This window comes from Myodes glareolus, chromosome 7, assembly GCF_982192425.1.
Source record: "Myodes glareolus chromosome 7, mMyoGla1.1, whole genome shotgun sequence".
NCBI classification, from domain to species: Eukaryota; Metazoa; Chordata; class Mammalia; order Rodentia; family Cricetidae; genus Myodes; species Myodes glareolus.
In genome coordinates, this window is record NC_142032.1 from 2075940 (window position 1) to 2103808 (window position 27869).

A 27869-nucleotide genomic window follows, 5' to 3' on the forward strand; every position below is an offset into this window, starting at 1 on the left:
CCAGGTGACTGCCCAAGACATGAAGCAGCTCTGTCTGCAGGTACCTCTGTGTGATAAGAGTGTGGCATCCCCCCAGTCACCCTAAAGTGGCTCCTCCAAGGCACATATAGGTCCAGGGTGTGTGTACAGAGTCTTTCAGCACCTTCCTGGGCTCTCTGACAACTTTGTTCCCAACTGCTTTTGAGCTCTCCTTGAAAGCTGGGGAGAACGCCACAAAAACTTGGGAAACAGATCCTCTGTTGTGTGGCATTTGGGCTTGAAGAATGTCCTTTCACACCCATGAGTCAGTGAACTTCAAAGTGTGGTGAATGGTAAGATGCCCGTTTTCCAGGTGAGAAAACTGAGGGTCCCACACTGTGCCACCTTGCCATCTCCTGACTAGATGCATTGGTTAGTCCCCAAAGAGCTTTGAGAATCCTAGCCACCCTGCCACCCAGTCTCCAGAGCACACTCTGGCCAATTTGAGAGGTCAGCAAAGAGACCCCATCCTCAAATGGGTCACCCAAACTGACCCAAGTCACAAGGCCTCTTCATGCCGTCTTGCATCGTTGTGATGTTGGCCCTTGATTGCTTGCACTGGCCCACCATCTGTCCTAAAAGTCACATTTCCCAACCCAATGCCCAAGAGTTAGGAGTCACAGGATGTGCCTCTGCACACCTGTGGGTGGGAGAGGAGTCCTATTGCCTGTGTCTTTCCCCGATGGAGATTCAAAAGGGGTCTTGAAAACTCTTCTAGTGCTCACAGAACATCGTAAGCCCTGAGCAGGAGGCAAAAAGGGACAGTAGCTCAGACTTCCTTAGTGCTTCAGTTCTGGCCACCTACCCATCGCGGAGACTCCTGAGATGCCCGAAAACACCATCCCCTTCCAGTATCTACCCTTTACCAACAGCTCTAGACTTTGAAACAGGGCCTTATGGCCTCTTTCTAGGGCTCATGATTCTGGCTCCCGTGCCCAAGCTGCCCATGCCCCAAGTCACATTCACAGCTTTCAGGGGCCCCTGGTACATACAAACTGAACTCACTGGGCCTGACTTTCCTGTTTGCATCACCCTGTTGCAGCGCAGGGAAGTGCGGTGCAGCTCTCTTTCCACCGGAGCTCTGGTCTTCACTACCAACTACTAGCTGTTAGAAGAGAGGCCGCCAGGGAGTGGGGGTGCAGAAGGGCCTTTGAGGGTGCCGAAGCAGCTGCAGCCTGCCTGGGCCTCTCTGACCAGCAGTGAACACACACCCCTGCCCCCCAGCGCCGTAAGAGGGTCCCAGAATGCCGAAGCCCTCCGCTTAGCTGGGCTGCCAGAGGCTCGCCCCGAGCTGCGCAACAAAGAGTGGCATCGCGGCAGCGCGAGCAGAGACCGCATTGGTTCAATATTAGCTTTTCATTCCAGTCTATTGTGCCCATCTGAGATAATATTGACTCTGAGGTGAGAGCTACAGACTACAGGGCTTGTCTAACACTCCGCCCGCCGCAGGGCGCTTGAAGAGAACCAGTCAGCAAGAGTTAAAGTGATAGCAAATAAACGCTCCTAGCTTTCGCTGCTGGGGCGCTGTCCGCGGCGCCTTCCGGCCTCGGACTCAGGAGCCGGGTGGCGGACCAGACCCGCGGCAGTTCTAGGCCTTCCAATTTCCCCTTAGAAAACAGAAGGCGCTCTTGCTTTAGGCACACACACAGCTTTCGACTGTTATCGAGGTTCCAGACCTGGGTGACTTCGAAGAAAAATAATTCCCAGTGTTTCAGGCTGCTAGCCGCCCCATTCGACTTCGTTTCCTCCTTTCTGGCGGCGTCCTTTCGGTAACTTTCCTTAGAAGTGATTCTCTAATTTCTCCTTCCTGGGAAGAGTAAACGCACGCAGCACCTAATAAACCGCTTTACTTTTGAGAGCGCCCTTAATATAATTTTTCTAACTGTGCGTTTTACTTTGCTTTGAAATTCCTTCAACCCGTCCATGGGTCTCGAAACTGCCTTTTCGATCGCCGCGCTGAAGGGCCTCTCCAGCATTCAGATCTTGCAAATAAAGATTCATTTCAAGGTTTAAATTGGCTGTAAATGTCTACGTTGGTTAAGGGCAAGTTAAACTACTTTTGCGCGGCAGAGCACTTAGACATATGCTCTAGGGACCAAACAGGCTTAAGGTGACCATGCGAGTGTGCCCTCCCGCTGCATTTATGAAATTTGTCCCCTCCCCCCAGTTAGATTTTGATCCTTTTAAAAAATCCTGCCATTCCGTTATCCCAACAAGAAACTAATCTTTGGAGGGATATTTTAATCCATCTTGGAGACAGGGTAGGCTCTGGGGAGTTAGGATAAATGAGGATTTGGGGACTCAGCTTGCGCAGCAGGACCTAGCCCTAGGTGTTTTCCTTTCTGTGACGTAGATATAAAGCTCCAGCACACCTCATCATTGTGTTTCACACACAGGACCTATAACTTATTTTGTTTGCATTATATACTGTTTACTACATAATACGTATTGATTTTCCCTGAGTGTTGTTTAGTTTATGGCATCTAACTTCTATGTTATTTTATGTTCATATTAATTATCTAGTATTTGTTTTATTCATTATATGAATTATACATTGTTCTGTAGATATTTGCATGTTCTATGTATTTGAGTGCGTGGTGTGTGTGTGTGTGTGTGTGTGTGTGTGTTTAATCTCTTTGTAAGCGAGTATTTGATGTTTTGGTTTTTGTTTTGTTTTCATCTAACTTTGCAAAGTCCTAACCGAAGCCGCTTTGAAGCCAACTTTAAAATACCTTGGGGTCCGATTGCATTTCCAGGAAGAGGACTTGGCAGTGAGGAACAGCAGAGGCGCTCTGGTCTAACCACTCCCGAGGTAGAGGGAGCCTCCTCTACTCCCTGAGTTGTAGGAGTTGGTGTGTTTCTAAGGATGGTTATTCAGAGGTTCCCAAAGTTATGCCATGAATTAAAAATTACTTAGAATAGCGAAGCACATGCTCAGCTGGAGCATCTGGGAAAACAGGGGAGGAGGCCTCTCACCTCAGGTTCCGGGCTCCAGGCAATAAACAGCTGGGCTCCAAGCGGGGAAGATTCTGCTGCGGTTCAGAGCCCCATTGCAGTCCCGCAACCCTCTAAACCCCAAACTGTAAAGCCCGACTCCAAAGCTTTTCAATTCCAGCCTGATTTTCAGAGAAATTAAAGGCTAAAATCACGGTTGAGCACGTGATCGCCCTACCCTCCACCCTCAACCCCCACAGCGCCCTCTCAGCAAGGGCAGGGACAGGTGGGCCCAAGGAAAATAAAAAGATTCATCTGGGCCGCGGCAGAGGTAGGCAGCTCCATCAAGCACGTGATGAGAAAGGCCCCAAACGTTCCAGTATGAACAGCAAAGTGGTAGATAAGAGACCTGGGTATTGTGAAGGGAAGTTAGTCTGGGATTGGAAAGCTGAAGACACTCCCCAAACAGCAAACGGGTGCGCGTTGTGTTAGCCAACTTGCTTTTTCTTACAAGTATCCCCACTCCCAAATGGTTACCTGTTGCAAACATTTTGTACCAGGAAACAGTGAATTTGGCTTCAGCTCCCCATGTCTAGCAAAAATCCAGGGATTAGAGAGGCCCTTAGCCTGCCTCTGAGACTTGGAGAAAGGTTCCTGTGGATGTGAAGGAGATCCGAAAGGGGCCCATAGGTGGGGTTAAAATGAGCTCGGGGAAGGAAGAGGATTGTGACCTCTCTTTGCTAAAAACAAAACAACCAACCCCTACTTCTCTGGGCTGCCTTCTCTGGGCCAGCTGCCTTGGAGCATCAGAACAGGCCTTCCAGATGAGGAGAGCTGCAGAGTGCCAACCATGTGGCTGCAGCACTCCCCCAGATGGCCTCGGGCGTATCTGGCCCATTTTCTCAGTCCAGGTGATCCATCTTGTCCATGTTCAGCATGGTGGAAAACTCCATTCTAATTGTGTAAGCATCAAAGCCCCTTGTTCTGAGCCCCCATGGCCCTGATTTACAGGGCATCTGCTCAGGTGTGCTGGAAGATAGGGTAAGGTCAGTTTCTTTTCTTGTCCTTGCTAGGACATCTCAGATGAGAGATAACCCATTCCTAACAATGATAGTTCTTGTCTCAGCCGCTGAGTTAAGCACAAAATACACATAACAATGCATTGAAACAATAATCAAAGCCATTGGAGGCTACTCCCATTTTCCACGTGAAAAACTGAGGCTCTGATAGTCACACTGGCCCCAGGTCTCTCTCTCTCTCTCTCTCTCTCTCTCTCTCTCTCTCTCTCTCTCTCTCTCTCTCTCACACACACACACACACACACACACACAGTGAGTTGGAATTCCTGCCCATTCCTCTAATTCACTTACAAAATGTCCATGTCTCCCCAGTAAGAAAGTAACCTGATTCCAATTCATGACCTTCCCCCAAACAAAGTGGGTAATGCTAAGATACAGAGCCTGGATCCCAGAGCGCTTACTCCTAATCCAGAATAGCCAGTGAGCTGTTGTTCCATGAACAGCGTATACTACTTGTATCCCCTTTCCCACTAGCCATCATCACCCCATTTTAGAGAAGTGGAGACAGGTTCAATGAGGTTCTCAGCTTGCCCACCGTCTAGCCGGGCTATATAGAGTCCTGGCATCACCCTGCAGCCTGTGTCAAGCACCCCCACCCGCCCCAGTTTTGGTGGTTACCGCATATGGGACCATTTAACCAATGGAGTTGTACTTCCCATTCTGCCAAGAAGTCAGGAGGCTGTTTTTCCTCCTTCATGTTTTGAGTGTTCCTACAAACACTGTGTCAGGATTCCCAACTTGCAAAGTACTTATGCCTCTCCTCTTTGCCCCTTCTCCATGTGTACATGTCTGTATTGCAGTCACAAGGACACAGGAGAGGAAACCACCCCTTACCTGTGTCAGCTGGTCTCCAGGGGAATTTATCGGTTTGATAGACAGTTGCATCTTTTTCTCTGCTACCGTTTGACTCTGCTACCACTAGAACTCAAATGTACAGCCAAGATTTTAAGATATGTGAGTATATAATTTTTTTCACAAGTAAAAAGTTTGAGGTAGGAAGAATCTTTTGGTCAAACTGTTCTGTGTTCAAAAACAAAATCAAGAACCCCAACCGGAAGCAGAGAGCTATCTGACCAGGGGCTGATGTACTTTGGTGCCCACTTTTCTACAAGAGCCATGGCCCTGTGAGAAAAACTGTTCTCTTTGTTATTTTAAAATTAGATGTATAGTTTTACATTAAACGAGACTGAATAAAGAAATCATTAAGAGTCTCTGAAAGTCCCCCTACCCAGAAGCCACCACTGCCCTACATTTGAGGTTGTTAACTTTTGACATTTTGGAAAATAAATTAGATTATGTCTACATGCTTTGCTATTGTTCTAGTGGATAAAAGGAAGGAAGGGGAAGGAACAAGTTGTTTTGCTTACATGAAGCTTATACCCAGCACAGCCACCAGTGCTATGGGACTCTGGAATGGGACTGACCGGGAAGACTTCTGGAGGAACTTTTCAGGGCCCGGAAACACTTTTTAGCTGGATTCATTCGGGTAATGGTAGCAGATGCATGCAGTTGCCAAAACGCAAAACTCATCACACTTAAGACGTTAAAGTATTTTAGTGCGAATTTTTATACTTTTGCAAAAGAAAAGAATCTTAGACAAATACTGTAGCAAAAGAACATACTGGAAAAGGAAGGACTCACCAGAAGACAGTCAGATGCTGGGCTCTGGAAAGCTACCCCACCCTTGCAGTTATGGAGAGGGCAGGCAGCTAGGCTGCATCCTTCAAAGGGACACAGTTGCCAGACCCCCCTCTCCTTTGATTTCTTCCCCCAAACCCTCCACCCCGCACTGCACTTCTCCAGAGTCCAAGTCGGGTCAAGAAGGAAAACAGGGTTTAACCGCTAAGGATTCCAGAGACCTCTTTGTAGTCAGTACCTGGCATACTCTGTGTTGTCCTTCATAAAAACAAATTACATCAAGCGGTTAGAAATCCACTACGGGCCCATTAATTATCTCCTTATAAATTACAGAATTTTAAGCTTGATAGGAGCACAAGCATACCCACAGAAACTATGAAAAAAGCGAAAGCAACATTCCTTCACTGCCCCCCACCCGATATATCTGTACGTGACAGGCATTGGCTGGCATTTGGAATTCAGGATGAAAACTCCCATACTCTACCTCTGAGGAGACCACTGCCTAGCAGAGGAGACCCAGCTGGTGCACAGTAAGCGAGGCCGCCTCACAGGTGGGAGAGGCCGCCTCACAGGTGGGAGAGGCCGCCTCACAGGTGGGAGAGGCCACATTTTGTCACTGCTGTCCACGGCTATTTTTCCTTTTCCAAGGCTGCTGGGCATGTTGATGGCTTTTACTTTTGCACTATTTGAAAAGTAGTGTGAGGAAGTTGCCTCTACAAAAGGAAAAAGGAAAAAAATATATAAAGGCCACATGACTATGACCCGAAAGAACTGTCTGCAATGGGTCTTGCTGAGGAGAGGCAGAGAGAAAAGCAAAAACCAGGCTCTGGGGAAGAAAGAAAAGGCCAGTTCCCCCCCCCCCCCAAAATGCCGAATAGTGAAGCTGGCAGGGTGTCCAGGATGTGTCATAGAACAGACTGGGTTAAGAGGCCTTGGACCTTTAGAAACATGAAAGCATGGGATCACTTAAAAATCAGATATTTGTAGAAGTTTTAGGTCATTTTCACTCCACCAATGAAGCATTTACCATTTACAAGGAAATCTGTAGTTGACCTGCAATTAACAAATTTAGTCAATCACAGTGCTGGCCCTCAAGAGCGAGCTGGGGAACTAGACAGTCAGCCGCTGTTTAATGGGATCGGTGTCCAGATGAAAAGCACTCAGGAGAAAGCTGCCGCTGTTACATCTCAATGACTCAAGGCAAGCAGATGCTTCCTGTGGCATTTCCAAGACACTCCTGGAGATGAAGCAAGGCTATTCAGGAGATTCTTCGGGGAAAGCAGTGGGGTGTCTCAGGGGCCGCCAAACTTGGTGCTAAGTGTGTTGGTGACTGACTCTAGGCAGGTGGAAAGGACTTGTGGGACAAGGGACAAAGGGAATCAATTATTTATTGAGTTTTTTGGGCATGAGGTAGTTGGTATAGAATGTCACATTTAAATATCATGCGTCTCTTTCAAGGGAAAGAGTGTGGTGTGTGTATGTATGTGTACATATGTGTATATGTGTGTACATGTATGTTATGTGTGTATCTGTGTGTTCGCCCTCCCTATTTTGCGTATTTAAAAATTAGGACTGGGACCAGGGAGCTGCCTTATCCCATAAAAACCCTTCAGCACAAACCTGATGACCTGAGTTTGAATCCTTGGAACAACCAATATAAAAACTGGATGTGGTGGTACCTGTCTCTCATCCCAGCTCTCCGACAGAAACATGGGATGCAGACACAGGAGAACCCACAGGAAACTCACAGGTCAGCTAGCCTGGAAAATGCAGCATAAAGGAAAACAGCTAGAGAAACTGCCTCAAACAAGGGAAGGACCGATACCCAAGCCCATCCTCTGACCTCTACATGGGCATTGTAGTTTGTGTGCATACATACATACACACAGAGAGAGACAGAGACAGAGAGAATCAGAGACTGTACACACAAAATTATAATAGTAATAAATACTTGAAAAATAGTAATTGGAGCCCATAAAGGTTAAGTAGATTCCCCAAGGATTGACGCAGGAAATCTCAGGACAAGGATTTGAACCTTGACCCTTGCCTCCCAACCCCTGACTTCAGGCCACAGTTCATCAGGAAGTCATGACCTCATAAGGTAGTTCTGAGGGCTGGTTATGATTAGGAAATCAAAATGTCTTTGTAAGCTGTGGGCCTCTGACAAGCATCAGCTGTAAAAGTAGTTTGCAACTATATCTTCCTGCTAATGGTCGATTATTTATTCAGCAAATGCTTCCTGCATAAAAGTGCTGCATGAGGCACAGTTCTGGGCACTGGAAATGTAAGAGGAGAAATTTCTTCATGACTTTCTACAGCAGATCAGTGGGATGACTTCATGAAGGACCGGCTCTGGCAGAGAAGCAGAAAGCTCAAGGCTGCAGGATCCATGGAGTCAGTTTCAGAGACTGAAAATGTAAAAGCAACTTACATATCCACTAATGGGAGATTTTCCATGAACAGTAAGGATCCTTCCTTAAGACAGAAAATGGAAGTAGCTTTCTGAAGTATCATGGGAAGATCTCTAAGACCGATTAAAGGGAAGAAAAAGCAAGCACTAGAACAGCATTCTCAACCTGTGGGCCACAACCCCTTTGTGGGTTGAATGACCCTTTCAGAGGGGTCACCGAAGACCATCAGAAAACACAGATATTTACATTACTATTCAAAACAGTAGCAAATTTAGAGTTACGAAGTAGCAATAGAAATAATTTTATGGTTGAGGGTCATCAAAATACGAGGATCTGTATTACAGGACCACAGCATTAAGAAGGTTGAGAACCACTATTCTAGAACAATACATAATATGATTCTGTTAATGCTTAATGCAAATACCACTTGCGTGCCCAGCGGCATGCACAGACCTGGATGGAAGCGTGTAGAAACGTTCTGGAGAGATTTGCACTAAGCTGGCAGCAGAGTGACCCTAGTACAGGAAAAGGGACCTAGAGAGTCCGCGGTAAACTGGGCAGCTTTCCTGGTGACGCCATGTACTTCTTGATTGTTTAATTGCTGACAATGAGAAAGCATTCACGCCCTGCCTGTGCAGTTAAGCAAGGAGGAACAGGCATGTGACCAGTTTAGTTACAGCGGTATGGTTATGGATGTCAGTTGTTCCTCTTTTAATCTCCTTTAATGTTGCTTTAATATGTCTACACAGTGATATAGACATACAAATGAGATGATGCCAAGACATAAAAGCAGGAATTAGAACATGGCATCCTGGCTTGGAAACCTTGCCTCTCCCCACCCCAGCTTTAGTTTATAGTGAAACCCTTTTTTAAAGAGCATCATGGATTGTTGGATGGAAACCCTTGCTCTCCCAGTTCTGAGACACATGTAATTATTTCTCAGCTAAGTCGCCCCAAGGATCTTTGTGATAGATATGACTTCATTATAAGAGTATCAGACCTCTCCCAGGAGTGACTGGGCTGGAAGAATCAAGGTGTGGGTTTTAGATGAGGGGTAGTTCTCCCCAGGGTTCCCCTGTCTCTCAAACCATGCCAAGTCAGTTATTCCTAGCTTTGGCTGATGTCTTCAAGCCAGCGCATACAACCTGTTCTAAAGCGTGGTCTCTGCAACCTTGTTCCGGGGTTTCTGAGAGAAGACATAGGACAGTGTGACCTATAAAATCATTTTTAGTCCCGCACTTCTGATTTCAATGATGGAAAATTATGGGAAGATGTCACCATCCATCCATACATTCATTCCTGGGCATCTGCCAGAAGCTGATGAAGATGAGTCCAGAACAGAAGCATGGATGTGCTCCTCCACACTCCCCGACAATCTTTCTCTGGATCTCCCCACACATTAGATTCTTTTCTCATGGTTATGACAAAGTGTTCGGCCAAAGCTCCTTAAAGAGGAAGAGATTTATTTTGGCTCAGAGTCAAGGGTACAGTCTATCATCATGGGGGCAGTCAGGAGGCAGACAGAGAAGAATGCTGGTACTCAGCTTGCTTTCTCCTTTTTATTTAGTCTTGAACTCTATGGAAGATGGCAACCCACAGTTAGGGTAGGTCTTCCCATCCAACTTAGTCATATACAAACTCCCTTGGAGATAAGCCCAGAAGTTTGTCTCTTACACGGTTCTAGAGGACAAATACTACTATTTGTATCACTCTTGGCCTCTAATCTTCAGTGCCTTAGTTCTCAAAGGAAGCCTGGCAATGCTCCTCTCCATGCAAAATGGCTTCGTGTCCTTATGGACTACATCACACCTATATTGCAGAAGGGAAGAAGGAGCCCCGGGTGGGAACAGAAATGGCCTGGGGTTAGATCTGAGAGGACTAGAGACAGGATTCAAGGTCTCCCTGGCCAGTCCACTGATTCAGCAAACTGTCATATGCTCACCGTCTGTGCCCTTAGTAGACTGTGGGATACAAATGGGAACCAAAGACACCTGCAGTTGACTGACAAGTGTGTAGAGGGTAGACAGTTCCTGAGAGAAGACAGTCCCCTCTGGGAGAGTCTTCAAACCTTGCACCAGAGAACTGGCCCAGCCAATCTTGATCCCAGTAACAAAAGTCCAGAAACACCAGACACCAAGTGAGGAGTTGGGGCCAAAAGTCACCCTAGACTGTGGCAGGAGACTCCACAACACTCTTGATCAAGTCAGTTATGTGAGGTGTTCCAGAAATGGGGTTTTCAGGGCACTGGGGTCTCCTTTGGTGGAGAGGCTATGCTGTGGTCTTGTGAGCTTCTCAGTAGAAAGACTAGACTCTTAGGAGACCCCAAGAGCCTGAGCATCAGTAGACCCAGCTCTGGGTCTTCTATGCCAGACACTCTGAAAAGGTTGCCCTACGTTTCCAAGCAAAATGGCCATGTGCGTATAATGTTTTTATTATAAACATAATATATGAGAGTCTAGAAAGTGGTGTGGCTGGTTGAGTTCTTGCCCAGCATTCAGGAAGCCCTGGGTTAGCCACAGGATCATGTAAGCTGGTTGCGGCAGTGAACACCAGAAACCCAACATTTAGGAGGTGGAGACAGGGAGGATCAGTAGTTCCTTGGCTTGCAGAGTGAGGTTGAAACCAGCCAGCCGCATGAGACCCTGTCTCAACAACAAAGACAACAACAATTATATGATCAGAAAAAATATGATAGAAGAGCCAAAAGTCAAGCTTAAAAGGTACCTCTCCCATCCTGTTACTGTTGACGAATACATACACCTGTTAGACAGACAGACAGACACACATGCACACACAATTGTTAGACAGAAACTAGAATTGGGTGAAAATGTATTGTTCTGGTTTTAGCTTGTTTGATCACTGCTGTGCTTAGTGCTGCTCTATATTTCTTTGTAGAAAGCTTGCTTCCATCTTTCCAACATTTCTTTTGGAGTGGTGGCGCTTGTTTTGGTTTCATTTATTATTTTACTCTCTGTTTTTGTGACTCTGGGCCTCTGGTTTTTGATGGTCTTTTTATTCTAAAAGATTCCATTTTTAATATACTTACTGACTGATCGATCGATTGATTGACTGATGCAAGGGGAGTTCTGTCACTCCACCACGGGATCAAACTCAAGTGGTCAGACCAGGCGGCAAGTGCCTACGATGGGGTCTGAGGTCTGTTTTTCTTAAGTCCTCACTCTCAGACTCTGGACTTATTTCACCCCATAACCTGTTCTGTACATTTTGTTTCCGTAAGCGGTGTGTTCATCTTTAATGCACTTGGATTTTTTTCTCTGTGAATGTGTCACAAAGCACAAAACAAATATTCCTTCCCCTTCAAACAAGTAAATAGTTATTACAATACCATGTTGCTACCATCTAACCTTTTTGTATTGTAGGAAAACAGCCTCTACCTCCTTTTTGATTTTGTATTTTATTGTTTTGACCTACTACAGGATCGTGAAGTGAAAGTCATTAGTAAATAATGTTGTGGAAATAGCAGACGTGTTAGCAAGCAAAATGGAACATAGAATATATTTTTAAATCAATTAAGACAGTTTCCTCTCATTTTTCATTCTAGAAAAATTGTCTATTCTCATGCATCTATTCTCTGAGATAATTTTTAGAACCAGTCTTCTAGTAATTTTAATCATGAGTTGTACTGGAATTGTGTAAAATGCATGGGCTAATTCGGGAGAGAATTGTAGCCTTTTCCATGGTCAGCCATTCCAACCAGAAACAGGTAAATCATTTAAGTTTTGATACACTGTGTCTCTTCTTAAAGGATTTCTTTACAAGAAGTTTCTAGAAGTGAAATTTCTAGGACCTGAGGCATCCAGCAATCCCAGTCATTTGTTACAAGCTGATAAAAAGCCCTCAATAAAGATGAGAAGCCATAAGTCTCCCACCTCCACTTCTTACTATGGATATCTTTCCTTTAGATTCTGCCTTCTTCACTACACCAAAGGTGTCTCCTGGGTTCTCAAACCAGCTGGCGACAATACTTCAATGGTAGCAGTGTGTCTGTCTGCCACCAGCTGTGTTCTGGCCGCCCACAACCTGAAATAAACCGTAGAGTCCCGGTTCCGGCTTCCCAAATGAAGATCTGTTTAATGAAGACTGATCCTCAGCTCTGGGGTCTGACATCTAAGGATGAAGCAAAATGGTTAATTCAGCCATGATCTTTGCTTGCAGCAGAGAGTGTCTCAGCCCTGGGGAGATGTAAATCACTCCAGGATCACTACTTGTAAGTACCCAAAGACCGGAAGATCTGTCTGAACGTCAAATAAAATAAATAAACAAATAAATAATACCCCTTCCTTGTCAGTTTTATCAGGGAAAGGGTGTTACGTTTCTCCCCATCAGGTGTTCTGTTGAAAAGGAGTGTGCCTTGCTGGGAAGTGCTTCCAGCAAGCAAGTCACTACAAACACATCTGCATTGACAAGTCGAGACTTACATCCTTCTATGGTGCTTTTGCTCTTTTGAAAATGTTAATAAAAACTTAATGTGGAAAAAAACACAACTTTTTCCAAATATGTGTACCAATGGGCCTGAGGCAACTCATACTTTCTTATAAAATAAAGTAGGTCACTCCCATCAATCATGTCGTCTTAGCACATTTTTTCCAAATTAGGAATTCTCCATCCATCACCCCACGGCTTGGCATCCTATTTCCAAACATTTCCTTTTAATACGCTCTTTAACATGATAAGCAAATCTAATAGAATACATTAGTGTCACTTTGCTAGTGATGGAGTGTTTCCTCCTGCTGCTGTCCTCCACGAGGGCTTTGGGGAAACGTTTTTATGAAGTCCCTCTTTGACAGTCATCTGTCATTGAAAACATGACAACGGACCCAACACTAACCAAGGCTCTATTTGAGATAGTAGCCTTAGAAAGATTGTCAGCCATCTAGATTTTAGCTTACCACCTCGTGTGTCACAGATGTAGAAATTCGACACATATCTGTGTCTCCAATAATGGGTCCAGATTCTGCACCCAAGAGGCGTGTTTAAATTTAGCCTGTGGCTTCAGTTGTGTTGCATGCCCCAGGCTTCAGGTCCAAGCCACATTGCTTGCAGAATACTTCTAAGTCTCCGAGATCACGCAGAAAGAGAGGATCCTTGGCTTCCGATGTGTGTGATTCTCCAGGCCTTGTTGCCATCTTTTCCAAGTGGCTTAGGACCCTGTGTGAGTGGCATGCTCTAATTACGACCCGCCTGAGATAAATGTTAATGCGTGTTCGTGTACGTGGCAGCTTTTACCTGGCAAAAGCAGGGTATTGTTTCCACCCAGATCTCCAGTTCTCCAACTCATGTGTTCAGTGTTAGCAATTGAATTTCTGAAGGATTTTTTTTTTTAATTTTGAGAACTGAGTTTTGGCATAAAATATTCAGGCAAGTTAGGAATGGGAGATATGTGTGCAGAAAACCTAAGAATAGTTGTCTTGGGCTTTTGGTCACCCAACAGGGAAACATCTGAATGAAACAAGGAAAGAGCTGTTTTCTGGGTGTTTAAAGTAGCAAGGTCCTGAAGACACTGGCTTGGGTGCTTCATTGGTGAAAAGCTTGCCCTTTAAGTGTGAAGACCTGGGTTCATCTCCAGAACCCATGTAAAAAGTCAGACAAGATAGTGTACAGCTTAGATTCCAGAGCTGCCAGACAGGCAGTCTGATTGATGCCTGGGACTTGTGAACTAGCCAGCCTAACTTACTTCTTGAGTTCCAAAGAGACACCATATCTCAAAATACAAGGTGGGGCCAGAGAAATGGCTCAGTGGTAAGGGTGCTTGCAACCAAGCATTATGATCTGAATTCATCCTCAGAACCCACGTAATGAAAAGAGAGAACCTCCTCCTGCAAATTGTCCTCTGTCCTCCACATTTACAATACAGGGTGGGACTTGTTCTCTCTCTCTCTTTCTCTCTCTCTCTCTCTCTCTCTCTCTCTCTGTCTGTCTCTCTCTCTCTGTCTCTCTCTCTCTCTCTCACACACACTAGAGTGCCTGATCCAGTAGCCATGTTGAACCATGTTACCTCTCCCTGTGGAGTAGGGAAGGTATAGCTTTATCACCCATAGCACCGGGCACTGCAGTGTTAGGCTCAGAGCTGAAGACTTGAAGTTATGAGATCCTGTATCCAGTTCAACAACATTAGCAAACAGCACTCTGTTGGGGAGAGAGGAACGAGCCCAGCACTTTCTCTCAAAGCATCCCAAAATCAGACTCATGCAGAAGGCGATGAGGACAAAGAACAAAGGCGTTCCAGGGTGACAGAAGCAGCAGCCAAAGCAGGACTGGAAGGGAAAGATGGTGACCTCCATGTTAGGCTGGATGTCTGACGAGTGTCTGAGGGTGTGCTGTCAGGGCAGGGTGCTCTCTATAGCCAGATAACAGGCAGGGAGGGGACAACGTGGAGGAAACACAGCATGTGTGCAATAAAATATTAAGGACCAATGGCAGGCAGCTGCACAGAGAGGAACCACTGCAGCGAGGGAAGGACCTGCACGGAGCAAGCAAAGTTGTTCAGCAGTGCCTGCATTCTGCATGCATGTCTCAGCTACACATCCGCTTGCAATGGGAAGATTATTAGGGTCACACTGATGCCTGTGAACCTTGAAACTTCTGCTTAACCTGTTACCGTAGGGAAATCCTGTTGCGACGAGGAGTCCCCTGATGTGGTTCTGAGCACACCCCCAGAAATACGGCATCTCCTCTTTGGAGGAGGGGTTCTCAGTGAGTAGTGCGGTGTGTGGAGGGTGGGTGTATGGAGGGTGTTACTTCCCCATATGACCTCAGAAGAGATGAGGAGTGCAGGACATTGGGTGCCCGGATGGATCACTTGTTCAGCAAATGTTTACGGAGCAACTTGTATCTACTCTACGCTGCCTTGGGTGTTGGGTGACAAAGCAGATGGGCACAACATTAGGGTCCCCACCTTGGTAGAGTTTACCTTCTGGTGGCAAGACTTGAAGTAAAGAAGAGGGGGTCAGAGAGTTGCAGGAAATAAAGGAATCCAATGGAGCCGTGTAACATCCGTGACTGGAGCTGGAGAAGATGGGGGAGGAAGAGGAGCTACCAGCCAGAACAAGAGCAGGGGACGAGCCCCTAACCAAGGGTCTGGCAAGTGCACATGCAGGGTGAGTTGGAAGATGCCCTGGAGAGTGAGGGAAAGGATGGCAGTAGCTGAGGCTGGAGGTTCAGGGGACAATGGCCGCGCCACGTGATTCTTCAGCAGAGCAGAGACTGGGTTGTGAATATCGGAGTTCTGAGCGAGAGCCACTCTGACCTCATCATCACCAGGTTCTCTGCAAAGTCAAAACAGGTGTCCGGAGAGCATCAGCTTTTATTTCCACAGCAATCTTTGTACCCAACCACCGTAGCAATTTTAACAACAAACTGGCAGAGACTCAGACATCTGTACTTAAAAAAAAGGCCAGGCCAAGTATTTCTAAATGTTTTATATTTACTTGTAACATTAGAATAACCACGAGGTTGCTTTCTACATAATCGGAACCATTCTCATTAGGGTTCACAGACCTCGTCCTCCGTGGGCTTGGGTGGTGGTTTTCATTACAACAGTGACATTGATCTGACGGGAGTGAATCTCTCCTTGAACATTTGTGGGGGGGAAAAATGGGGAAGAAGTTGAGAGGAGCCAGAGCAAGCTGGGAAAATGAGAACTCAGGAAAGATAACCATCAGCTTGGCACTGGGGTAGCATCGAAGGGGTCCTGGCTTTGAAGTCTAGCAAAGCTGGGCTAGCCATGCAGATGGGAAACTTTAGGGGAGTCACTTGACATCTCTGAGCTTCGGGTCACTCACAGGCCCTACTTCATGGAGCTGGGTTGAGGTCTACGAGGAATTATCACCAGTGCAGGGTCTGATTCAATTTTGCTTCTTGTTGGCAACCTCAAAACTTACCATCTCCATTAGACTGTATCTTGAAGTTTATCTACAAGACCTAACAAATAAAATACAAGATTCCCAGTTAACCTGAGATTTAGAATTGTAGCCAGCAGTTATTTGGTGGAATCGTCTCTTTTTCTGTACTTAGAATACACTTGGAGTTATAAAAGGACTTACGCATACCTATCAGAAATTTAAATTTGACCAGGTACTTTGGCTGGAAACTTTATTCCACAAGTTTAACTGTCAAAGGAACATCAAAAAGGAGTGGCTTTTGGGAGCGGACCCAGTCATCCAGCACTATCTGGGCCTCTATTGTCAGGAGTTCTTTAAAGCATAGGCTATACAGAGCAGACCTCTGGAAAGATGGGTCCAGAAAACAGCTCAAAGAACTTGTGGTATACATTGATATACGTTGTGATATACATTGCAGTCACACCACACAGAGGCAAAGGATACAAGAACCCCAGCCCTCCTAGAGGTTCCGGAACAAACCTGGGATTTAGAATTCCATATATAGAATCTCCTATCTGTCATTCCCCACAGCCAATGGGAAAATAGTTCTGTGAGTGCAGGTTATGAATCTTCCCGGACAATACAGACTACAGGGATATTTCTCATCAATGTATTGTATGCCTTATCAGAAAAGGAGGTAAAGCTCCCAAGCGCTGTTCCCACTCTTTTAGTCTTCCTTCTGTCTCATGCATGGATGACAGTGGAGCTGGGAACTGCGCATTGCTCGACACAAGCTGGAAAAAGTCACGGAGGCCTAGTCCCCGTCATATCTCTGCAAGCTGTGAGTGAGTCCTGACAATTTCCCGGGAGACCTGGGCTGCGCTTGTAAAGAAACGATCCTAACATCAAGAAAAGCAGCCAGTAAATTCCTACTTGCTTCATTTTCTGAGACTTCCGAATGTGTTTTGAATTTTCTCTAAATTAAGATAATCATGAAAGGTTAAGATATTTCAACAGAGTGCCACCTGATCCCAGGGCTTGAATTGTATGCCTAATTAGTTCCCGAACATATGGTTCAGAACGTCTTATAAAAACAGGGTAATGACTTGAGGTATATTGGGGTATTAGAGGGAATGATGTTAAAGGGACATTCAGACCCATCTCGAAGCCTTGAACCTGCCCTTTGGGCTGGGAGCTTTGGCTGACATCTGTTTCAAAGAGATATAAATAAATAAATAAATAACAAAAAAGAAAGAAAATCATTTTCCAAAGGCCTCATGGTAAAACAGAGCTCCATATGGAGATAGACATCAGGCATTAAACTGCTTCGGATAGAGCACAGCTGGAGGAATGTGTGGCTTAGGAATAGGAGTTGGGGACAGTGAAGAGGGTTCATTCCAGGATGCACCGACCTTAGACCTGCTGGGGCCATGGGCTTTACTGTGTCCAGGGAGAGAGCTATGGAATCACAAATGTCCCCAAGGCCTTTTGTTCCATATGGTGTTCCAGTTCCCCACAACTCATTGTGTGTGTCTATGTATGGAACCTGGTCTGTGTCAGAGACTCTGCTCCGGTGGGATCCCAGCCTCCATATCCCATTCTAGAAGGCACTTTCTGAGAATCTCCAGCAGGAGTGTCATGCCCCTGGGAGCATGTCAACCTCCTGTCCTCACCTGAAGGAGTGAGCAACATATACATTTTTAAGTAAACAGTTGGTCTGCGCATGGCCTAGACGAGGCCCCTCTCTGACCACTCCTTCCATTTCTGCACCAGAATCCCTTTTCTCTAAGTACTCTGGATTCATCCTGTGTGTAACATCTGGGCCACATGCTGAGAATGGCTACCCAGAGACTGAGAATGTAGCTCAGTTGGTAACATGTTTGCCTGGCAGGCACAAAGGCCTGGGTTTACTCCTCAGCACTCAGTGCTTTGCATAACCCGGTGTGTGCACACGCCTATAATCTCAGAACTCCGGAATAGTGACAAGAGGATCATGAGTTCAGGGCCATCCTCAATTACATAGGAATTTTGAGTTTGAAGCCAACCAGGGCTACAAAGTCTCTGTCACAACAAAAAGCAAGAAAATATGCAATCAAGAAAGAGAGAGGGAAGAAGAGAAGGAGAGGAGGAGGGAGAGGGAGGGGGGGGCTATTAGATAGCTGCCATCTCAGGTCCATCCCTTTATACCCATCCTGCCTCAGGGCATTCATCCATCTACACCTTCCCACCCTTTGAGCAAGGGCTCCTCAGCACCCGTTGAGTGGGTGGGTGGGTGATGCATGGGAAATACAGGGCAACTCCAATGGAGGAGGGGTTTGAATGCAGACCCAGGAAGGCGCATCTGAGAGTTGGGTTGCATCAGACACAGAAAATACAAACAGAAAATGACTTCCAATGGAGGAAAGAGGGAAGATTCTCAAAACACAGCGTGTGACCAGCTCTAAATGAAAAACTAATTTGGACAATGGTGACTCAGGGTGACAAGAAAGACCCTACAGGGAAGTGAAAAGCATGGACCAATCCCTGAAGAAAGGAAGACAGTGAGGTCCCAAAACAGCAATCTGTTGTCTGGGTTACAACCATCCACACCTCACCTCAAGCATTCTTGTCTGGTTGACAAGGCAGGTATGGTCCATCTTTTTTTGCTTGTTTGTTTGTTGTTGTTTTCCATAAATAGAAAAATCAAAACTTCACCACTCAGATGTAGTGTGACTCACATTTGAACCTGGGTTCAGACTTCTCAGGTTCTCATTCTTCTGAGAACTTCAGACAAGGGTCAGATCACAGAGGGTCTCAAAACTAAAGGAAGGGACCCGGGCAGCCGCAAGTAGGGAAGCTGGAGTAGAATGAGGCATGAGCAGGAAGCTGAGGGAAGCAGCTACAGTGGTCCCTCTGAGGTCATCAGAGCCAGACTGGGCCAGGGGCCAGCGGAGGAAGGAAAAGATGAATGCTAAGAGGAGAGGTAGAGGCCTGTCGTGCAGAAGGCAGGAAAGAGCGTTGGAGGCTCACTGCAGCTGCGCATCCAGCAGGCTGCTGGTGTTCTTCCAACGCTAGCTGATGGCAGCTTCCTAAACAGCCGTGGCTCAGGGCAGATTCACAGAGCCGGGAGCTCTCACGCGCACGTGATGACATCGGGCCACCTAAGAACCCAGTAACAAGCTGTTCTTACCACTGCCATCTTAGAGATGGGCGAGCTGAGGCACCAAGAGGTTAATGAATTCGGCCATGCCCTCTTTGGCAGGAAATGGCTTCAGCTGGGAAGTGACCAGAGCCTGAGTCCCTGACCACTGTCTGTAATCACTCCGTTATTGTGCAATTCAGGAGGCCAGGGACGGGGCAATTCTCACTGACCATCAAAATACATCTACCTAACTTGTTCCTAGCCTACAAACCCCTCCGCGGTTCAGCCCCAAGTTACCTTTCTCCTTTGTTCCCTCCTGGGGACCTCAGAGGGTTCCTACTGCCACAGTGCAGCAGGCAGGAGGTCAGATCTGAGCTGTGATAGAGGGAGTGAAACCCTGTGAGCTGGGGACCCATCCTGGGGCAACGCAGCAGGAGACCTCCGAGCTGGGCCAAGCCGAGTGGGAGGAAGATCAAAAGCAGTAGGGGGTGTAGGCGGGTGGTTCCAACAAGGAACAGAAGTGGGCAGGGTCCTCTGAGACGGCTTCCATATCGTTCCTGTGACTGTGTGGATGGACGGGCCTCATTGAAGGTCTGGGACACCGCAACCTGTGTTGCAGGGAAGAGTCCTAGGTCCCCAGGCCTGGCAAGATCTCCCCACTCCAGGGCTAAGGATATAAGGATTTGGAAGGACTCTATGAATACAAACCCTCCTTCATCCAGACCACTGCTACTTTGAAGCTTCTTGGGTCTCAGTCCCATGCTCAGGCATTGCTGCTCTCCCGTCCTGGGTGGTTCACGGATTCTGCATGGTGCTGTCTGTCACACTCTTAGTGGCTGTAGGCTCATTGCCACCCACACTGGAGGTCTTCAAGATGTCTTCAGACCTGCTCGGTGGAGACACTTTATATTCATAGGTCAATAAAGTCAGTCAACAGAAACATGTCTTAAGAGGCAGGACACAGCCCAGACCAGGCAAAAGCACTTTCTAGGGAGTTCAGCTCCAATATTCCATGCAAGGCACAGCGACAGTGATATACACTGAGAAGTGCAACACAGGGTGCATGGCATCAGTCCCCCTCCAGTGGCCCTAAAGAAAGACTGGCTGGTCTGTGTTCCTGCAGAGCCCTGAGCTGGCCAGTCTGGGTATCAGTCAGAAGTCCCTATCGCAGGACACTTAAAATGCTTCCTGATGCTATCTACTATTATTACAGGAAGAAGGATCATCTTGTGTTCCTATGCACTGTCTGTCTCTAGCAGTGAGTGTGGACCTCCTCTGTCTAGGAGAACCAATCACAGGTCTTAGCAGAGGTTGTATCCAAAGGTATTTTGAAAGCAAAGGGTTTTCCTCTCCCAGAGAATGTGTTCAATTATTTTTCGCACACACATGCACAGACACATGTGTTTATGCATTTCAAGAACTGTTTTAAAGTTCATATGACAGTACACTTAATATGCCCTGCTTTCCTATTATAAAAGCCAAGTACAGCTTTTGGTCCATCATTTGGGCAGCTCTGATCATCACAAGAGAATGAGAACCACCATCTTGTCCAGCTGGTAACATTTCAAAGCGTTGTAAATGAAGGAGGTGTCAGATGTCAAATAACCTCATTGGGAGTGTCCACGTTCCAACATTCCAACACACATGACAATCTCGGCCACATGACTATCTTCACCAACCCTGAAGATGGGACTGGTACCTCCTTGGCTAGAAAGCCAAGGTTAGCTCCTTCTGAAAGCCCCTGAAAGAGACTCTGTTGCCAAACTTTCTCCTAGTTTCTGCCAGTTACTGGTGTCCCTTGGCTTATAGCAACATGGGTCCAACCTCTGCCTCCATTTTCACAGGGTGTTTTCCTCTCTCTGTCTCTATTTTAAAATTTCCCTGTCCTGAGAAGAGGCGTATTAATGGTCTCATACTAACTGGAATACATCTCCATGGATCCCTGTCCTGAGGAGAGCTGTATTAATGGTCTCATACTAACTGGAATACATCTCCATGGCTGCTGTTTCCAAGCCAGGACTCACACAAGTAAATTTGGGGTAAAAGAGATGCTGGAGACCCAGAATCATGTGGAGAATCGATAATTAGATGGAACAAGAAGCAAGCTGTTTCTCCAGCAGGTTTGCTGCCAGCTTCTTTCCACATCTTTGGAACAGAAGCAGATCTAGTGTGTAGGAGATTCTTCAGGATGTCTGGTCCTGCTCACTGGGCTGGTGATAATGTTTGCATCATTGTCACAGGCTGTTCAGAAACAGCTCCCACCACTGCCATCACCACCTTCTTGTTTTATAAGTGAAAATATTGAAGCCCCAAGAAATCATTTCCTTATGTTACACCATTGATGAGTGGCAGAGACAGATCCAGGGTCAGCCCTTGACTCTGCCCAGTGTCCCTCATACGTAGACATTCCAATTTCTAAAAGCGCTTATGGGTGATTTACAAGAATCAGGGAAATTTTAATTCCTCTGCCACCACTCGTTGAAGATACTTCAGATTGCTCAAAAACAATAACACTGTTGTTATTTGACATAAATATGTTCACAGCCTTGTGAGAGGTGTGAATAAAAGCATCTTTGGAGAAGTGTAAATATATTTTTATTGTCACGCAGGACCTAAGCTGATGCAGCGAAGGTGATCTGCAAATATTACAGCTTCAGGCGTGACCTCCGGTGACTCTTTCCAACCAGATTACCCCAGGGCCATTCCATTCCAATATTCTAGCATATAAGGACAATGTCCACTACCACCTCTTGAGAGCCTGTGACATGCCAGACTCTAAATGCTGGCTGTACCTTATCTTATTTCCCCTGACAACAGCCCTTTGATAGAGGAAGTTCTTTCCCCTCTACCAAGCAGAAATCTGAAAGTTTGGTCTACTGGTGTTATGTGGTGCGGGAGAATTATCTGTATTCTGTCAATCATATTTTAATAAAACGCTGATTGGCCAGGCAGGCAGTATAGGCGGGAAAGCCAGACAGGAAGTAGGGGTGGAGCAAAGAGACTGGGAGTATTCTGGAAGCAGAAGCTCTCTCAGCCACTCCTGTACAGACCACCGAAGAGACAGCATGTGACCTGCCCAGCTGAAAAAGGTATGGAGCCATTATGGCTAACATAGATCAGAATAATGGGTTAATATAAGTTATAAGAGTTAGCAAGAAGCCTGACCCTATGGGCCAATCAGTTTATAACCTTATGGAGTCTTATGTGTGATTTTCTTTGTTGCTTGCCGGCTGTTGGGGTACTGGGCAGGACAGAAACCCCAACAAGCTGGCCCATCATATTACAGTTATGTGTTTTTTTTTCTCACCAGAATACCTCTGGGTGGGACAAGTTGTCATGGTATCATCATCCTTTGCCACTATAGCGACATTCATTGCAAAAAGTAAGAAATTTCTTCATAAAATAACATCATTTGGGATATCCACATATTGCATTGGGTATCCATTTGAAGTTTGTGTGAAAACCCTTCACTGTCAGCTTGCCTGGACTTGGAATTCTCGAGAAGACACAGCTCTGGGCATGTCTGTAAGTGTGCTCCAGAAAACTTTAACTGAGCGGAAGACATGCTCTGATGTGGGTGGCACCATTTGAAATTGGATTCCCCTTTGTATGCTGTGAATACCATTGGTTAATAAAGAAACTGTCTTGAGCCCATGATAGGGTAGAATGAAGCTGGACAGGAAAGACTAAGCTGAATACTGGGAAAAAGAAGAGTGGAGTCAGAGAGAAGCCATGAGACAGACAGATGCTAGAACTTTAGCCAGTAAGCCACAGCCACATGGCAATACACAGATTAATAGAAATGGGTTAAATTCTGATGTAAGAGTTATCCAGTAAGAAGCTAGAGCTAATGGTACAAGCAGTGATTTAATTAATATAGTTTTTTGTGATTATTTCAGGATAGAGCAGTCAGGAACCAACAAACGCCCTCTCTCCTGCAGATTGGCACCCACATGGGCAACTAAAATCTACTTTAAAACCTGAGAGAGCTTGGAAACAAACTCTAGACACAAAAATACAGAGATTAACACAGCTTCTTGATGTTTGCTGGCAGCATGCTGCAGCTCCTTTAAGAGAGGTTTTCCTGATTCAGTGGCAGCAGACATAAAGCCACGTCATTTTGAAATGCTGGCTTTCTGGGCCATGCTGCCACCATGGCCTCTGGTTCTTTCAGGAGACTGAGCATTTGAATAGGATTTGTGAGCAATATGCTATGGCTTGCTTGGTGGCAACATGGACTAGCTATTGTACCTAGAGATGGGGCATTGTGCATGGCTCTCAGAGGTGGTGAGCAGCTCCACCATGCTGGGCTGGGCAGGGCAAGCAGGAAGTGTCATATTTCCCCTAGCAACGGCATAGCTTAAGTTCATAAGAAGCACTTAGCATTTTAAGAAGTGTTCCTGGACAGTAAAGAATTAAAGATATACAATAAAGGCAAATGGAAAAGTCAGATGGAAAAGACTTCTAAATGCATCACAGTGTTGAATAAATTTATGTAGGCTTGGGAGAGAAAAGAAAAAATATATAGGAAGTTATAAAAAGAAGTAAATGGTTTTTTAAAAAAGGTAAAGTCTTTAAAGAGACAGAGTACAGACAGTCATAGATTAAAAGAAGTAAAAAAGAATAAGCCATGTAAAGATGGAATATACAAGACAGTCTAGATTACGTATATTGTTGTGTTTTATTTGAATTTTTTGACTGTGAAGAAGCTAAGTAACCAACATATATACTTTAAATGTATCTTGCCTTCAAAATATGGGTCTAAGGATATGTTGCTTTGGAAAAGAGGTTCTTCTTTTGTTTCCACAGAAGATGAGAACCTGTGGATTCCTTCCAGACTACTATGGTTTGATGAACCAAGATCCCTTGAAAGGTCCCCATGAACACCCCCAAAAAATTACTTCACCCAACTGCTGACTGAGATAAACCTAGCACACAGGATACACCATGAAAGACCTGATTAACAGTGCCCCAATCAGCACGAAGTAGTCTAGAGACCTACACCCAAATTCCCAAATATTGTCTATAAATGTTTCTTTACATTTAAAGGGGGATATGATATAGAGATTTGCATTTGTATGGATATTGCTCTATTGATACAAGTTTTAGGTCAATTTTGTTATATATATTTTTTTGCTCTTGCTTAAGGTATTGTGCTCATTTAAAAATGTAATGTATAATTAAGATATATAGGTTAATAGAGAGTCATCTATAATAGTCAAGCTTGGAGTCATTTTAGGTTTCTTAGATCTAAAGAGATATATTACAGTTAGATATGTATTCTTAAAATCTTTCAAAGACTACAGAATATGGCATTTAAAATGTTTAAGAACTTAGGACTTTTTATTACAGTGAGATGCATCTGTTCCTGGCTGCACCAAGATACCTCAAGAGGATGATGGGCATCAAAGAGGCTCTTCACAGAGTTCGTTAGCCATTTGGGCAAGAAACTGCTCTTGCCTGGACTGCTTCATGGTATGCTGTAAAAACTGAACATGCAGGACCCACAGAGAAATGACGGCTGAACTTGCCTCAAGGTGAGATGGTTCTTTGGGGTTTCTGCTACATGAAAAAGTCTGTCAAACATTCCACAGAACATAGAAGAAAGTGACTGACAAACTGCCAATATAGGAAGAACTATCTTTGAAATTTCCTGCTTCATGAAAAAAGTCTGCTGGATACTACGGGCCTGTAGGCTGAAGATAGATGCGCCAATGGTACAGAAGAACTTTGGGTGACTGGACAGGCAGTGAGATGTCTGTCAATTCTAGAGTTTTGGAAGTTGCTTACAATGTACTTTCTGTCTATTTAGATAATATTGTATCCTTCTGGAGTCTTTGATGAAGTTGAAGAATAGATAGTAATAATGTAGTTTTCCTTAGTCATGATAAAAGATTAAAAACTGTAATTCTCGCTTGATACCTGCTTTGTTGTATGTAATTTTGCTATGTTAAAGTTAAATCTTCCTTTTTATTTAAACAGAAAAGGGGAGGTGACATGGGATTCCCCTCTGTATGCTGTGAATACCATTGGTTAATAAAGAAACTTTCTTGAGCCTGTGACAGGGTAGAATGAAGCTAGGTGGGGAAGATTAAGGTGAATGCTGGGAAGGGTGAAGTCAGAGAGAAGCCATGTAGCCCCGCCAGAGGCAGATGCTGAAACTTGAGCCAGTAAGCCACAGCCACGTGGCGATACACAGATTAATAGGAATGAGTTAACTTAATATGTAAGAGTTAGTCAATAAGAAGCTAGAGCTAATGGGCCAAGCACTGATTTAATTAATATAGTTTCTGTGTGATCATTTTGGGGCTGAACATTTGGGAACCAACAAGCAGCCTCCCTCCTACAACCATTCCATGAACTGGTGTCCTAGACTGAAAGAAAACGAGAACATATAAAGCCAGCTAAGCACATCATTTGCCTCTGTGTTTTCTGCCTGTGATCTTGATGTGACCCATTGCCTCACTCTTTCCCACTATGTATTGCCTGCCATGACAGACTGTAAACCCTCAATCTATGAGCCCAAGTAAATCTTCCTCCTTCCTCCTTTCCCTCCTTCCCTCCTTCCTTTCCACCTTCCTCCCTTCCTTCACTCCTCTCATCTTTTCCTCCTCTTTCCCTTCCTTCTTTTTTTTCTTTCTTCCATTTCTCCTTCCTTCCATCCCTTTCTTCCTCCTTCTTTTCTTTCTTTCTTTCTTTCTTTCTTTCCTTCTTCCTTCCTTCCTTCCTTCCTCCTTAAGTTGCTGTAGTCACGTATTTTGTCATAGCAATGTAAAAAGTCACACAAAGTGTGAGCCAGTGGTGTTTGCCAGTGGTGTTTGCAATACACAGTGTATGAAAACCTCACCACAGCCAACCCTTGAACAGTCCCATCACCTGAAAGAGAAAGCCAGTACCCTATAGTGATCATCCCTCTCCTGCCCTCCCTCCATCAACCCGAAGCAACCATTAATTTGCTTTTTATCTCTGTGGAGTTACCTGTTCTATACATTTCACATGAACAAAAGCACACATGTGGCCTTTTGTGTCTGTCTTCTTTAATATATCGTCCAAGCTCATAAGCATTGCAGAGTGTATCCACACATCATCAGGTGAATAACATTTCACCGTATAGATACACCACATCAAGAATGACAATCCAGAAAACCATTCTCCTGAAATGCAGATTAATGTCTCTATTCAACAAATGATGTGTGATTAATAAAACCTAAGAAGGGATATAGTTTGAGGCCCATAAAGGCCTCATTCCTTAGGTCCCCAACAGTGCTATTTTTATGCATTTATCAAGAGGCCAGACTGAGCTACAGTATGGTTTTGTTTGTAATCTTTTTTTGTTATGAAGTGGGCATTAAGAGTTCAAACAGAACTGAAGAAAGTGCTTTCAGAAGTCACAGAAGTAAGGGCTGGACAGAGATCACAGTAAGTAAATGTACCAAGTTTCCAGAGCTCACACACACTCACAATTCCAGATCTGAGGAAGCAGAGATAGGTTTATCCCTGGGTTCACGCAGTGACAATTTCCCAAGTTCCAGGTCAGTGAGGGAGAGAGAGGGAGGGAGAGAGAGAGAGAGAGAGAGAGAGAGAGAGAGAGAGAGAGAGAGTGTCAGATGGAGCCACGCCTGCACATACATGCACATATGCACACATCCATACACAAGAAGCAGCAGAAACAGGCAGAGGCAGCGGGGCCAATCCAGGAGCTGCTGTTATCTCAGACTCAACAGACTTGCTAAGCAGGGCACTGAAAATGTCTTTAGTATGCCTTAGTATGGAGCCGAAATGACCTCCCTTCAAAATGCACCATGTTTCAGACCCACCCTGGGTTCTTGGGACCAGAGCCCTGGACCACAGTTTCCTTTCATGGAAAGGTGGTTCTCAGCCAAGCAAACATTCAGCAGAACTGAATGAGGCTCTCTGCACCCCTGGAACCACCTGAGGCTGAGAAGCAGTCTAGGAACCAGCAGGAACTTGGGGGGAAAAAAGTCCTCCATTCACAAATTCTATGCGGGAAACTCCGCCAAGCAGCAATGTCTAAAGCCAAGCAGAGGGAAACAAATTGTCATACTTAAAACTAGTAGGACATCCTGGTTGCCTTTAGTCCAGGAATTTCCTGTGGTCCTGCAAGTGAGAGTGGGGAGTATCTATTCATGGTCCAAGTTTTCAGACAGAAACTTTTTGCTTCTTTCTAGTATTGTTGACTCTGTGTTGCAATGTTGCTGGTTCAGGTCACCCCGCCCCACACCGGTTTGATCCTCTGCCATCTCTTAGGAGGCCCCTTCTATCCAACTGTAAAAGGGTCTATGAGACTCTGCTGCAGAAGCGGGAGTTATGGAAATACTGGGGTTTATGACCCTTGTACCCAGCTGATGAATATGAAAAGTAGTGGGTGGAAAACCAGAGAGGTTAGGCGTGGGTCTGGCTTCCTCTGGGCTCTTGTTTATCCCTCTCCAATGTGAAGTCTTCAGTTGGAAGACACTGTGAACTACGTCTGACTCATATGTTGACTATGAATCAATAGTAGAGGCTGTCTAGAGAGCTGTGTTGAATAGATTTTGATCTGGGATCAGTTAGCAATGTCTGCTCTGTGCAAAGGAGAAAGGCCAGGGCACCTCAACTTCCTGCGTATTACAGCTCTTGACAGTACTGGCCATGGTTCTCTTGGGCTTAGACCTTGTATGATTTTATAATTCCTCTTGTCTTTGCTCTTCTCTTTGTCTTCTCCGAGGCTGCTTCCATCCACCGGTAAGCGACAGTCCTCTACTGTGTTACGTAAGTCAGAGACTTCCCAGGATAAAGGAGGCTAGTACTCCTAGAGATCAGAAATTAG

At 45.4% G+C, this 27869-nt stretch overlaps 1 long non-coding RNA gene across 3 annotated transcripts in view; it reads left to right on the plus strand.

The window, feature by feature from the left end:
- Window positions 1-25096, plus strand: part of LOC125393518 (uncharacterized) — a 31048-nt gene extending 5952 nt beyond the window's left edge. The window contains exons 2-5 of one of the 3 annotated variants that reach the window (XR_015003361.2): window positions 12004-12308; window positions 14705-14794; window positions 22353-22424; window positions 24395-25096. This is a non-coding gene — a long non-coding RNA (uncharacterized LOC125393518). Of the gene's footprint in view, window positions 1-12003; window positions 12664-14704; window positions 14795-22352; window positions 22425-24394 lie in introns of those variants that run through there. The other 2 variants (XR_007229831.3, XR_015738311.1) reach the window with 2 other exon arrangements.
- The last annotated feature ends 2773 nt before the right edge of the window (window positions 25097-27869 follow it).